Source organism: Bombina bombina, chromosome 5 (genome assembly GCF_027579735.1).
Source record: "Bombina bombina isolate aBomBom1 chromosome 5, aBomBom1.pri, whole genome shotgun sequence".
Classification (NCBI taxonomy): Eukaryota; Metazoa; Chordata; class Amphibia; order Anura; family Bombinatoridae; genus Bombina; species Bombina bombina.
Window position 1 is genome coordinate 240,165,926 of NC_069503.1, and position 12,204 is coordinate 240,178,129.

Genomic DNA, 12,204 nt, shown 5'->3' on the forward strand with positions numbered 1-12,204 from the left:
AAGTCCATTCAATTCGCAAAACAATAAGTTTATAAGGACTATGTTATCATAAGTGTATGAGAACTCGGTTGTGATAAATGGGCTGCTCTTCTTGATCCTGGAGTGTGGAGTGTGCTGTTAGAAGATATAAACAAAAAGAGGACGCCTCATTGCGTGAATCTGTTTTACAAGCTGAAATGTGCTGTTATGAAAAACCCTTACCAGATGGAGTGGCACTGTGCTGTGACCAGTGCAGATCAGCAGGCTAGCACTTAACAGTGGCTAGTACACTGGACCCGGTCCTCCTTGTGGTAATCACCGTTGCTTCTTCAAATCTGCTCAACTGCGGGAGGTATTCAGTCTCTGGACAATTCACCAATACCACTTGTTAAGAAACAAACAAAGACAACTTCCGATCTTGGTTTAAAAGCATATGTAACACTTTATTGGGTAACGCGTTTCTCGACCAATCTCCTGGTCGTTTCCTCAGACCATATAAAGGGAATATTAAACATTACATTTAGTAACAATATATACATAATACCATGTTAAAAACGGAAGTTTTCACTAATTGCATGGCCAATGGGTAGCTAAAAATTCAATTCAAATTGCTGAGAGACTAATTAATTCAGGGAGTATGGTATGCATCGATAATTTAACCCCTAATTGGCCTATGCTGTTATCAAAACACTAAAAATGTATTTCATCAATACAATATATAAATAAAAACATGAAAAAATATATCTAATAATTGTCTCTTCCTGACATCAAAAAATATATAAATACAATGTTAAGCAAATACGTAAGTTTATAACTTTGGCAGATATTATAGCTGTTTAAAAAAGTGTGTTTTGACTGTTTGCCATTATTGTAGGAAAATATATATAAAAAGATACTCTAGATAGCCATCTATTTTCCGTATGTAGAAGAGATACTTTGTCTATGCATACTATTGTTAATATTAAATGCATGGCTCATTTCCTAATAAATATTGTGAACCCTTATCGCTACGGAGCTACGAGCAACACGTAGTTAGAGTGTGCATGTGAAACTTCTCTCTAGTGAAAAGCTAGCAGTAAATTTAAATAGTAGCAATAAACATATAACTCTATTTGATGTTTCAACTATCGATGTTATAAAATTTAAATAGGAGAAAATATGCTATGAATTGTTACATTCTTACAAGTTGGTCAATATGATATTGAGTAGGTTGTTCCACAACTAGTGTAAAACTCAAATGTTTTGAAATATATATTGAATTTGTTAAACTCAAGCTATCCTATATATTCCTGTGAGATATTTTAAAGGTAATGTCAATATAAAAAAGAGAATAAAATCCTATTGAATTTGAAATCGGTTCAATGTGATGATATAGAGTAATATCTCAGATTTTTTTATTGATTTAATGAAAACTAACAATCTTTAATCTATTAGTATAAAAAAAGAGAATCAAATCTCAATAAAATTTGGAATGATTCAATGGGAGCTAGCAGTCTTTAATCTATAAGTGTAAAATTGGAGAATAGAATCTCATTGATTTTTGGAATCAAATATCAATGAAATTTGGAATGATTCAATGGGAGCTAGCAGTCTTTGATCTATAGGTGTAAAATTAAGCACAGCACAGCACAGTGCCACTCCATCTGGTAAGCGTTTTTCATAACAGCACATTTCAGCTTGTAAAACAGATTCACGCTATGAGGCGCCCTCTTTTGTTTATATCTTCTAACAGCACACTCCACATTCCGGGATCAAGAGGAGCAGCTCATTTATCACAGCTACCATAAACTTTAATATTTTTCGGTTTCAACATTAACCAACAGAGTTCTCATACACTTATGATTCATGAACCGAATGGACATTGGTATACTTTATAAATGTATTGTTTTCAACATTTATTAACATAGTCCTTATACACTTATTGTTTTTTGAATTGAATGGACTTTGATATATTCTTTAAATTTATTGTTTAGCGCGCCTTTTTTCCCCTCCTGGGATTTTCTTTTCAGTTTGTTCATTGTGAGTGTTCTAAAGGCAGCAGCTGATATCTGATTAGGACTTTACAAGATAGTTTTGTTATTATATCTATTAATTATTAGTTCATTTCTCATATAGTAGATACAAATTTGTTTTATAATTTTGCTTGTAAATTGTGTTTATATTTATAGCTGTCATTTGTTAGACAGTGTCACAACGAGTTGATAATTTAATTTAATTTTGTTTATTGTCTCACAAGGGTTCACATACACTTTTTACATAGATTATGTATTTGGTATAATAATTTTATATTGTTTTCATTTATTTAGACACTGTGAATGTTATAATAGGTCTAACACTTTTTGGTCGATCATTGCATCACTGATCACATTATTTATCAAAATATTTTTATTACCACAATAGGGTTCAATACAACTTGCTTATTTGAATAATGTTATCTATATATATTATGTTCATGTTTTATTAGATCACAGTTCTAATAGTACTACATATCGCATACACAAATCACACTATAGTTAATTTTATATTTTTTCTGTTGTTTGTTAAATTGCACATTCTACACCTGAGCAATAGGTCTCTTTTCAGCACACATATAGGATCACTATCACTGAATGTCTATATATATATACAGTATATATATTTTCAAACTTTTAAACACTCCATTTAGATTGACCCAGTCTTTCATCTATAAGTATATAATGTGTTTCTTATTTATATTAGATTGTCATTTGACAGGGGAATATTACCACACATTGAGCAAATATTGTATCAACTAATTAACAAACAGTAAGGTGATTATCACTATTACAATATACAACCCAAAGAAGAAAGAAGCTCAAAACGATTGGGCTTCAATCTTTCTAGGGATATTTCCATAACAGAAGTCTTATCAGATACTCATGATATTAAACCCATGAGAGATCTATTTTACCTTCTAGAGGAGGAGATTAATAAGGAACATAGGCACTGGTGGGATTTGACCACCTTAGAAAAGTATATAGAGATTAAATATATACCTAGGGGTTTTTAAGATTGCTCAAACACTGTTCATTCAAAGATGATCAGGCGATTCTGAAAAGATGGTATGAAGCTCTAAATGAATGCTCATTCAATCTAATCAAAATCCTAATTGATCACAGACGCAAATTGTACAGTCAAAGCAGTACAAATATTGAGAAAATTCAGTCAGATCTCAAAGTATATCAACAAAACCCTGATTATCTGAAAATTACTAAAGATATTAATGAGAGGACTGATAGATATCAAGAGAATATAGTCAATATAAAAAATAAAAAACTACAGAGAGACCATGAGGATTACACTAATAATTGTGTTTATTCCTTTAATCGCAAGGATAATACTGTTCAAGAAAATACAGAAATTAATCATAAATTCTCAAATGAATGGAAAATGGTTCATTATGGGAAAAACAATAACAATAATAATAAAAAAAATGAAAACCAACAATCATAACCATCAGAATACTCACAGCTAGCATTCAAACAACAATTACTATAGGCAAAATTACAATAGATCACAACACACACATCATTCAAGACAGAATACCAACACATCTTATCATTCCAACAAAACATATGAGAACAATCCACCTCATCACAGTACCTACAAAGATCATACACAATACAACCAATTCAACCCACAAACACATTTTTCTCCTTCTTATCAATCATACCAAGCATATCATCACCATTAGAAGTAAAAAAGAGGGCGCCACATAGCATGATACTGTTGAATCAAGATCAAAGGGAGAATATTCAAAAAGGCTTACCGAAAAGCTATGCACCGTACTGTGACCGGTGCTGTCAGGCGGACTAACACTCTCAGTGGTTAGCACACTGGGTGGTCTCAGATGTACTGCAGGCAGGTGGATCTCTGCGTGGCTTGATTGAAGTAACCGTACATCTGTGCAGAATGTGTATTACAGACTGCGGTAGGTTTTAAGATAAAACACCTTTCCAGGGTGGATCAATGAAAGCATAAGACAACTTCCGTAAGATAAAATTAAAAGCTTTAATCCATATAAGAATTGCTACGCGTTTCTAGACCAATGTCTGGTCTTTTCCTCAGGCATTCCTCAGGATTTTGATAAAATGCATAAATCCAAAAACCGTAAAAGCAACTACCATTTAATGAACCAAAGGACAACAATATATAGTTTACAGAACAATCATAATATTATTATTCGGGATGCCGATAAAGGCGGTGGTATAGTCATCCAAAACATAGAGGACTATATCAAAGAAGTCGATAGAATTTTGGGAGATCAAAACTATTACAAAATGTTTCTACAGTCATATTCTGAACTTATAGATAAAGGTTTTTCTCTTAAAATTCTAAACAAAAATGAAAAACACTTTTTAAAAATATATAATCCTAGTATTGCACACTACTATCATCTACCAAAGGTCCATAAAAACAAACAAAATCCTCCAGGTCGTCCTATTATTGCTGGAATCAGCAATTTAACATATAACTTATCTTATTATATTGATCAATTTTTACAAAAATTCATCATCACACTACCATCTTACATTAGGGACAGTACCCATTTGTTACAACATTTGGATAAAATATCTATTCTTAATAGAAGTTTGCTATGGATTACATGTTACGTTAGTTCGTTATATTCTAATATCTCCCATGACTTGGGAGTATCAGCTATTTCTCATTTTTAGATCAAGATATATATCTTCCTAGTCTACAAAGTTTATTCTTGAGAGTATATATTTTATTCTCCAACATAACTACTTTATCTACAAATTAAAGGTACGGCCATGGGGACCAGGTTTGCCCCCAGTTTTGCCAACCTATTTAGGGGTTTATTCGAATAAAGATACATATATTTGGCAGATTTTGGGGCAAGCCTGGTCTTCTATGGCCGCTACATAGACGATTTGATTTTCCTTTGGGAAGGTGATAGGTCATCAGCAGATTCTTTCATTAACAATCTGAATTGTAATGATATGGGCCTTACTTTCACAGCAAACATACAGACACATAGTACAGAATATCTTGATCTTATATTAAGTATAGATGCAAATAACATCACATCTAAAACATTCTTCAAAGATGTGAATAGTAACAGTTTCTTAAACTATAATAGTAATCATTACAAAAGCTGGATCCACAATATTCCATACAGCCCATTTAGAAGAATTAGATGGAATTGTACCGATTATGTTATGTTCATGGAACAAAGTCAAATTCTTTATAACAGATTTTTAGAAAAAGATTATCCTGTAGCACTGTTAGACAAATCTCTAAACAGAGCAAAAAATCTAAATAGAGCTGATATTCTACAAAAAAACACAAAAAAGAAAAACGAAAGTTCCCATTTAAATTCAGACATGAGAGATGTTTTATTTGTTACACAATACAACTCTGATTTTTCAAAAATAGAAAAAATATTATACAAACATTGGTACATAATACAAAGAGACCCCATTTTAAGAAATATGGTCAAGGACAAGCCCAAAATTGTTTACAGAAGAGCCCCCACTTTAAGAAATCAGCTAGAGGGTCAACCATATACAACAAAATAACCACAAGAAAACCACATCAATTAAGAACAAAGGTATCTTTGGCCTATATGGCATTTATAAATGTGGGAAAACAGGATGTGGCTGCTGTAAGATTATTAAATCAGGCCAAAAAAATTTCAAATCCACAGTTACGGGGGAATGCCATCAAATCCCAGGTTTCTTTAACTGCAAATCATCATTTGTGGTTTATCTTATGGAATGTGTGTGTGGCCTGCAATATGTAGGCCGCACCTCAAGAAAACTTAGAATGAGGTGGGGGGAACACCATCGCAATTGCAAAAATTGTAAGAAAAACAAGATTAAACATAGTATACCAAATCACTGTTTATTAAAACACAATCGCCTAGATTACGAGTTTTGTGGGTAAAGCCGTGCGTTGCTAATGCTCCTTTTTTTCTTAACGCTCCCTTTAAACAACGCTAGTATTACAAGTTTTCTGAATGGCTGAGTTAGCCTCAGAAAAGTGAGCATTGAGCAAAATTTAACTCCACTTCTAACCTCAATACCAGCGTTGCTTACAGTAGCGGTAAGCTGGGAAAACATGCTCGTGCACAATTTCCCCATAGGATACAATGGGGCTGAGTTGGCTGAAAAAAAACTTAACACCTGCAAAAAAGCAGCTTTTAGCTCCTAACGCAGCCCCATTGTTTCCTATGAGGAAACACTTTCTAAGTCTACACCTAACACCCTAACATGAACCCCGAGTCAAAACACCCCTAACCTTAAGCTTATTAACCCCTAATCTGCTGCCCCCACTATCGCTGACACCTGCATTATATTATTTACCCCTAATCTGCCGCTCCGGACACCGCCGCCACCTACATTATACCTATGAACCCCTAATCTGCTGCCCCGAACATCGCTGAACCCTACATTTTATTTATTAACCCCTAATCTGCCGCCCCCAACGTCGCCGCCACCTACCTACAATTATTAACCCCCAATCTGCCGACCGGAAATCTCCGCAACTATAATAAATGTATTAAGCCTAAACCGCCACACTCCCGCCTCGCAAACACTATAATAAATTTTATTAACCCCTAATCTGCCCTCCCTAACATCACCGCCACCTACCTACAATTATTAACCCCTAATCTCCCGCCCCAATGTTGCCGCTACTATAATAAAGTTATTAACCCCTAAACCTAAGTCTAACCCTAACTCTAACACCCCCTAAGTTAAATATAATTTAAATAAAATGAAATAAGATTACTATAATTAAATAAATTAATCATATTTAAAACTAAATACTTACCTATAAAATAAACCCTAATATAGCTACAATATAACTAATAGTTACATTGTAGCTATTTTAGGATTTATATTAACTAGGTAGAATAGCTATTAAATAGTTAATAACTATTTAATAGCTACATAGTTAAAATAATTACAAAATTACCTGTAAAATAAATCCTAACCTAAGTTACAAATACACCTAACACTACACTATCAATAAATTAATTAAATAAATTACCTACAATTATCTAAACTAAAATACAATTAAATAAACTAAACTATAGTACAAAAAAAAACACTAAATTACAAAAAATAAAAAAATATTACAAGAATTTTTTTTATTTTTTGTAATTTAGTGTTTGTTTGTTTTTGTACTATAGTTTAGTTTATTTAATTGTATTTTAGTTTAGATAATTGTAGGTAATTTATTTAATTAATTTATTGATAGTGTAGTGTTAGGTGTATTTGTAACTTAGGTTAGGATTTATTTTACAGGTAATTTTGTAATTATTTTAACTAGGTAGCTATTAAATAGTTATTAACTATTTAATAGCTATTGTACCTAGTTAAAATAAATACAAAGTTGCCTGTAAAATAAATATAAATCCTAAAAAAGCTACAATGTAACTATTAGTTATATTGTAGCTATCTTATGGTTTATTTTATAGGTAAGAATTTAGTTTTAAATAGGATTAATTTATTTAATTATAGTAATTTTATTTTGTTTTATTTAAATTATATTTAACTTAGGGGGGTGTTAGGGTTAGGGTTAGACTTAGGTTTAGGGGTTAATAACTTTATTATAGTAGCGGCGACGTTGGGGTCAGAAGTTTAGGGGTTAATAATTGTAGGTAGATGGCGGCGATGTTAGGGACGACAGATTAGGGGTTACTAAAATTTATTATAGTGTTTGCGAGGCGGGAGTGTGGCGGTTTAGGGGTTAATACATCTATTATAGTTGCGGCGATGTCCGGTCAGTAGATTAGGGGTTAATAAGTGTAGGTAGGTGGAGGCAATGTTGGGGGGGACAGATTAGGGATTAATAAATATAATGCAGGTGTCGGCAATGTTAGGGGCAGCAGATTAGGTGTTCATAGGTATAATGTAGGTGGTGGCGATGTCCGGTCGGCAGATTAGGGGTTAAATAATTTTATTATAGTGTTTGCGATGTGGGGGGGGGCTCGGTTTTTTATGCGGTAGGAGTCTTGGAGGTAGAGGCTGTACCGCTCACTTTCTCCAAGACTTGTAATACCGGCGTTAGTCAAATCCCATTAAAAAGATAGGATACGCAATTGACGTAAGGGGATTTGCGGTAGCCAAAAGTCGCGGAAGAAAAGTGAGCGGTACACCTGTACTAACCTGACTCGTAATACCAGCAGGCATTAAAAAGCAGCGTTAGGACCCCTTAACGCTGCTTTTTAAAGCTAACGCAGAACTCATGATCTAGGCGAATGGAAATCCCTACATTTTCAAATATACACCTATAGACTTTATTCCCAAGTCATCTGATTACAACAGGCTTATCAGACTCAGACAACGAGAGACATATTGGATCTACCGTTTGAGGATCCTACATCCCTTTGGACTTAATGCCAATTTGGATCTGGCGGCCTTCAATTGATACATCTCAATATGTGTCTAACAAAGTTATCACAAATACATCTCTGTTTTTGCATTATATTTCTGTCATACATTAAGAGATTGAGGTTTCATCACACCACATACACACTTTATATATTCCTTTCATGGTCTTTCAGACACATATATATATATATATATATATATATATATATATATATATACACATTTTCAATATATTTCTATCACATCAGCTTCACATACATTACATAACATACCACCAATAACGAACATAAACAAAATACCTATGTTACATATTTTTATGAATATTTTTTTTTTCTTTTCATTATATATTATTTTTTAATCATTTATATTTTTTTTCATTATATTTATCATATAGTTTTTGATTAATTTCATGAAAGAAAAGTTTTAGGATAGTCACAACATCACATATATCATATTGAGAATTAGGAATACATTTCATACATTCCATTATAAGCCTTATTTAAAGTTTTTTATTAAATACATTTATCACAAAATACATTAATAGATTAAAGTTTATTTCTCATAACATCAATCCAAAAATCAATTAAACTTTTTTTTTTAATTTTACACCTATAGATCAAAGACTGCTAGCTCATTGAGATTTGATTCCAAAAATCAATGAGATTCTATTCTCCAATTTTACACTTATCGATTAAAGACTGCTAGCTCCCATTGAATCATTCCAAATTTTATTGAGATTTGATTCTCTTTTTTTATACTAATAGATTAAAGACTGTTAGTTTTCCTTAAATATAATATCTGCCAAAGTTATAAACTTACGTATTTGCTTAACATTGTATTTATAGTTTTTTTGATGTCAGGAAGAGACAACTCTTAGATATATTTTTTCATATATATTTTTTCATGTTTTTATTTATATATTGTATTGATGAAATACATTTTTTGTGTTTTTATAACAGCATAGGCCAATTAGGGGTTAAATTAGAGATGCATACCATACTCCCTGAATTAATTAGTCTCTCAGCAATTTGAATTGATTTTTTTAGCTACCCATTGGCTATGCAATTAGTGACAACTTCCGTTTTTAACATGGTATTATGTATATATTGTTACTAAATGTAATGTTTAATATTCGCTTTATATGGTCTGAGGAAACGACCAGGAGATTGGTCGAGAAACGCGTTACCCAATAAAGTGTTACATATGCTTTTAAACAAAGATCGGAAGTTGTCTTTGTTTCTTAACAAGCGGTATTGGTGAATTGTCCGGAGACTGAATACCTCCCGCAGTTGAGCAGATTTGAAGAAGCGACGGTGATTACCACAAGGAGGACCGGGTCCAGTGTACTAGCCACTGTTAAGTGCTAGCCTGCTGATCTGCACTGGTCACAGCACAGTGCCACTCCATCTGGTAAGTGTTTTTCATAACAGCACATTTCAGCTTGTAAAACAGATTCATGCTATGAGGCACCCTCTTTTTGTTTATACCAGCTTCTTTGTAGATCACCTTCACAAGAGTTGATTTACAACAGTGAAACTCTTGCCAGGGCCCTGTAACCTTCTTTCTCCCATAATTGTTACCTTGCATATTAGACCCATGTTTTTAGCTCTGGGGAATCTGTTGGCGAGCTACAAATAACTGATAATAATAATATTTATATGTGTAAATATATACATACACACACACATATATATATACATACACACACACATATATATATATATATAAATGATGAATAGACTGCAGCACTCCTGGATTTCAATTCAGTGGTTTATTACAAGCTCACAAACATAGGCAACATTTTGGGCAGTGCCCTTTCTCAAGTCAAGTGATTAATACATAACAAAAGTCACAAATATATAGATAGTGAATTCAAGTGATTACAAGTGTTCTGTGTTACTTCATTAAAATTTAAAGAGACAGTGGTATTCTATTATACACAGAAGTGAATATCAACAGTGTTACATTATTATTTTAAAAAAAAGTTTTCACAATATCTTAATTTTTTCATTAAACCTCTAAGTAACAACATTTCCAATTGGAAAAAAATTACAATTTTACAACTAATTCAGAAAAAGTATGTATAAATGATATGTGACATGATATTATATATATATATATATATATATATATATATATATATATATATATATATATATATATACTTACACTCATATTGACATGTATATACGCTTTTGAGCCCCTTCAATCAAAAACCTTGAAAACACCTTGAAATATCAAATATATTTAAACAAATTTAATATGTATTTTTTTAATAGAAATACCTATGTTCTTCACTTAGAAATATATATATACTGTATATATATATATATATATATATATATATATATATATATATTTATATAGTCTTATAGATATATAAGTATAGATTTTACAAAAAGATATACCAATATTCAGTACTGTGCAAAAATCTTAGCCCACCATTAGATTTGTTGTTTTAGTAATGGTATAATAACCATATATAATTATTTCAGTCTCATTATTAGAATACAACCAGAAAATGCAGGATATTTGTTGGCAGTATTAAAAAACAGATAAAGCAATCAGAAAAAAAACAGCTTCTATAGGCCAAAGTGGCAAGTATTTAGTATGTCCTCACCTTAAATCCTACATGGAATGGAACCCTAATTAATTATCATTGCTAACACCTGTATTTCAAATTACTGCTGTGAAAAAGTTCTATTATAACAGGTTTGTGCAAGACATGCTTGAGCACTAAATACACATGTGGTATGAGTTTCATTCATTGGAAGCTTGCTAATAAGACCATCTTTCAATCACATCATTCCATTCACAGAATTTGACAGACATAAAATCATATTTTTGCATCAGCAAGGCCACTCTCATAGGGAAATCAGCAAACAATCTGGATGCTCAAGATTTGGTATTCAAGGTGTTAAAAGGAAATTTGAAGAATCAGGAGAGGTCAAGGACAAAAAAAGAAAACGTTCAAATCGGATGAGAAGTTTCTTCTTTGAGAGACCAGAAGGGTAGCAGCCAAGAAACCACTTTTTCAGATGGGGAACAGGGTTAAAAGGCTAAGATACGCTAAAGCTCACCAAATCTGGAATGCAGATCAGTGGAAAAGAGTATTATGTAGTGACGAATCCAAGTTTTAAATTGTTTGGTCCAATCGTCGACAATTTGTGAGAAGAAGAGTTGGAGAGAGATGGAAGAATGAGTGCTTGCGACCTTCAGTGAAATATGGTGGAGGGTCTGTCTTGGTTTGGGTCTGCATTTCTCCATTTATATTTTAAAAATTAAAAAGAACATTTTTTTGTGAGTGAAGAACACATAGGTATTCTTAACACACCTTTGGCTTTAGTGTATGCATCATGCATGATTAATGACTGATTGGTCCAAAGCATTGCTTGTTTTTTGTTTTGGAGCACTTGCAATAAATTTGAAATGTTATAGTGATGCTGCTGTCTCTGTGACTTTATGTATATTGAAGGCTGCTGGTGTGAGGCTTGGCAGCAAACCGTTAAATGATGGTTTGACATAGATCAAACTAGATTTTCAGAGAAACATCTCCATAAAACTGTATTCATAATAATTTATACAAATGTAAACTTTCCAAAGATTCCAATTTATTTCCATTTTTATTTTTTTATATAATAGAAATTTAGTTTATTGCACTGTACTTTCTTAAAGGGACAGTCTACACCAGAATTTTTATTGCTTTAAAAGATAGATAATCCCTTTATTACCCATTCCCCAGTTTTGCATAACAAACACAGTTATAATAATATACTTTTAACCTCTGTGATTATCTTGTATCTAAGCCTCTGCAAACTGCCCCTTTTTTCAGTTCTTTTGACAG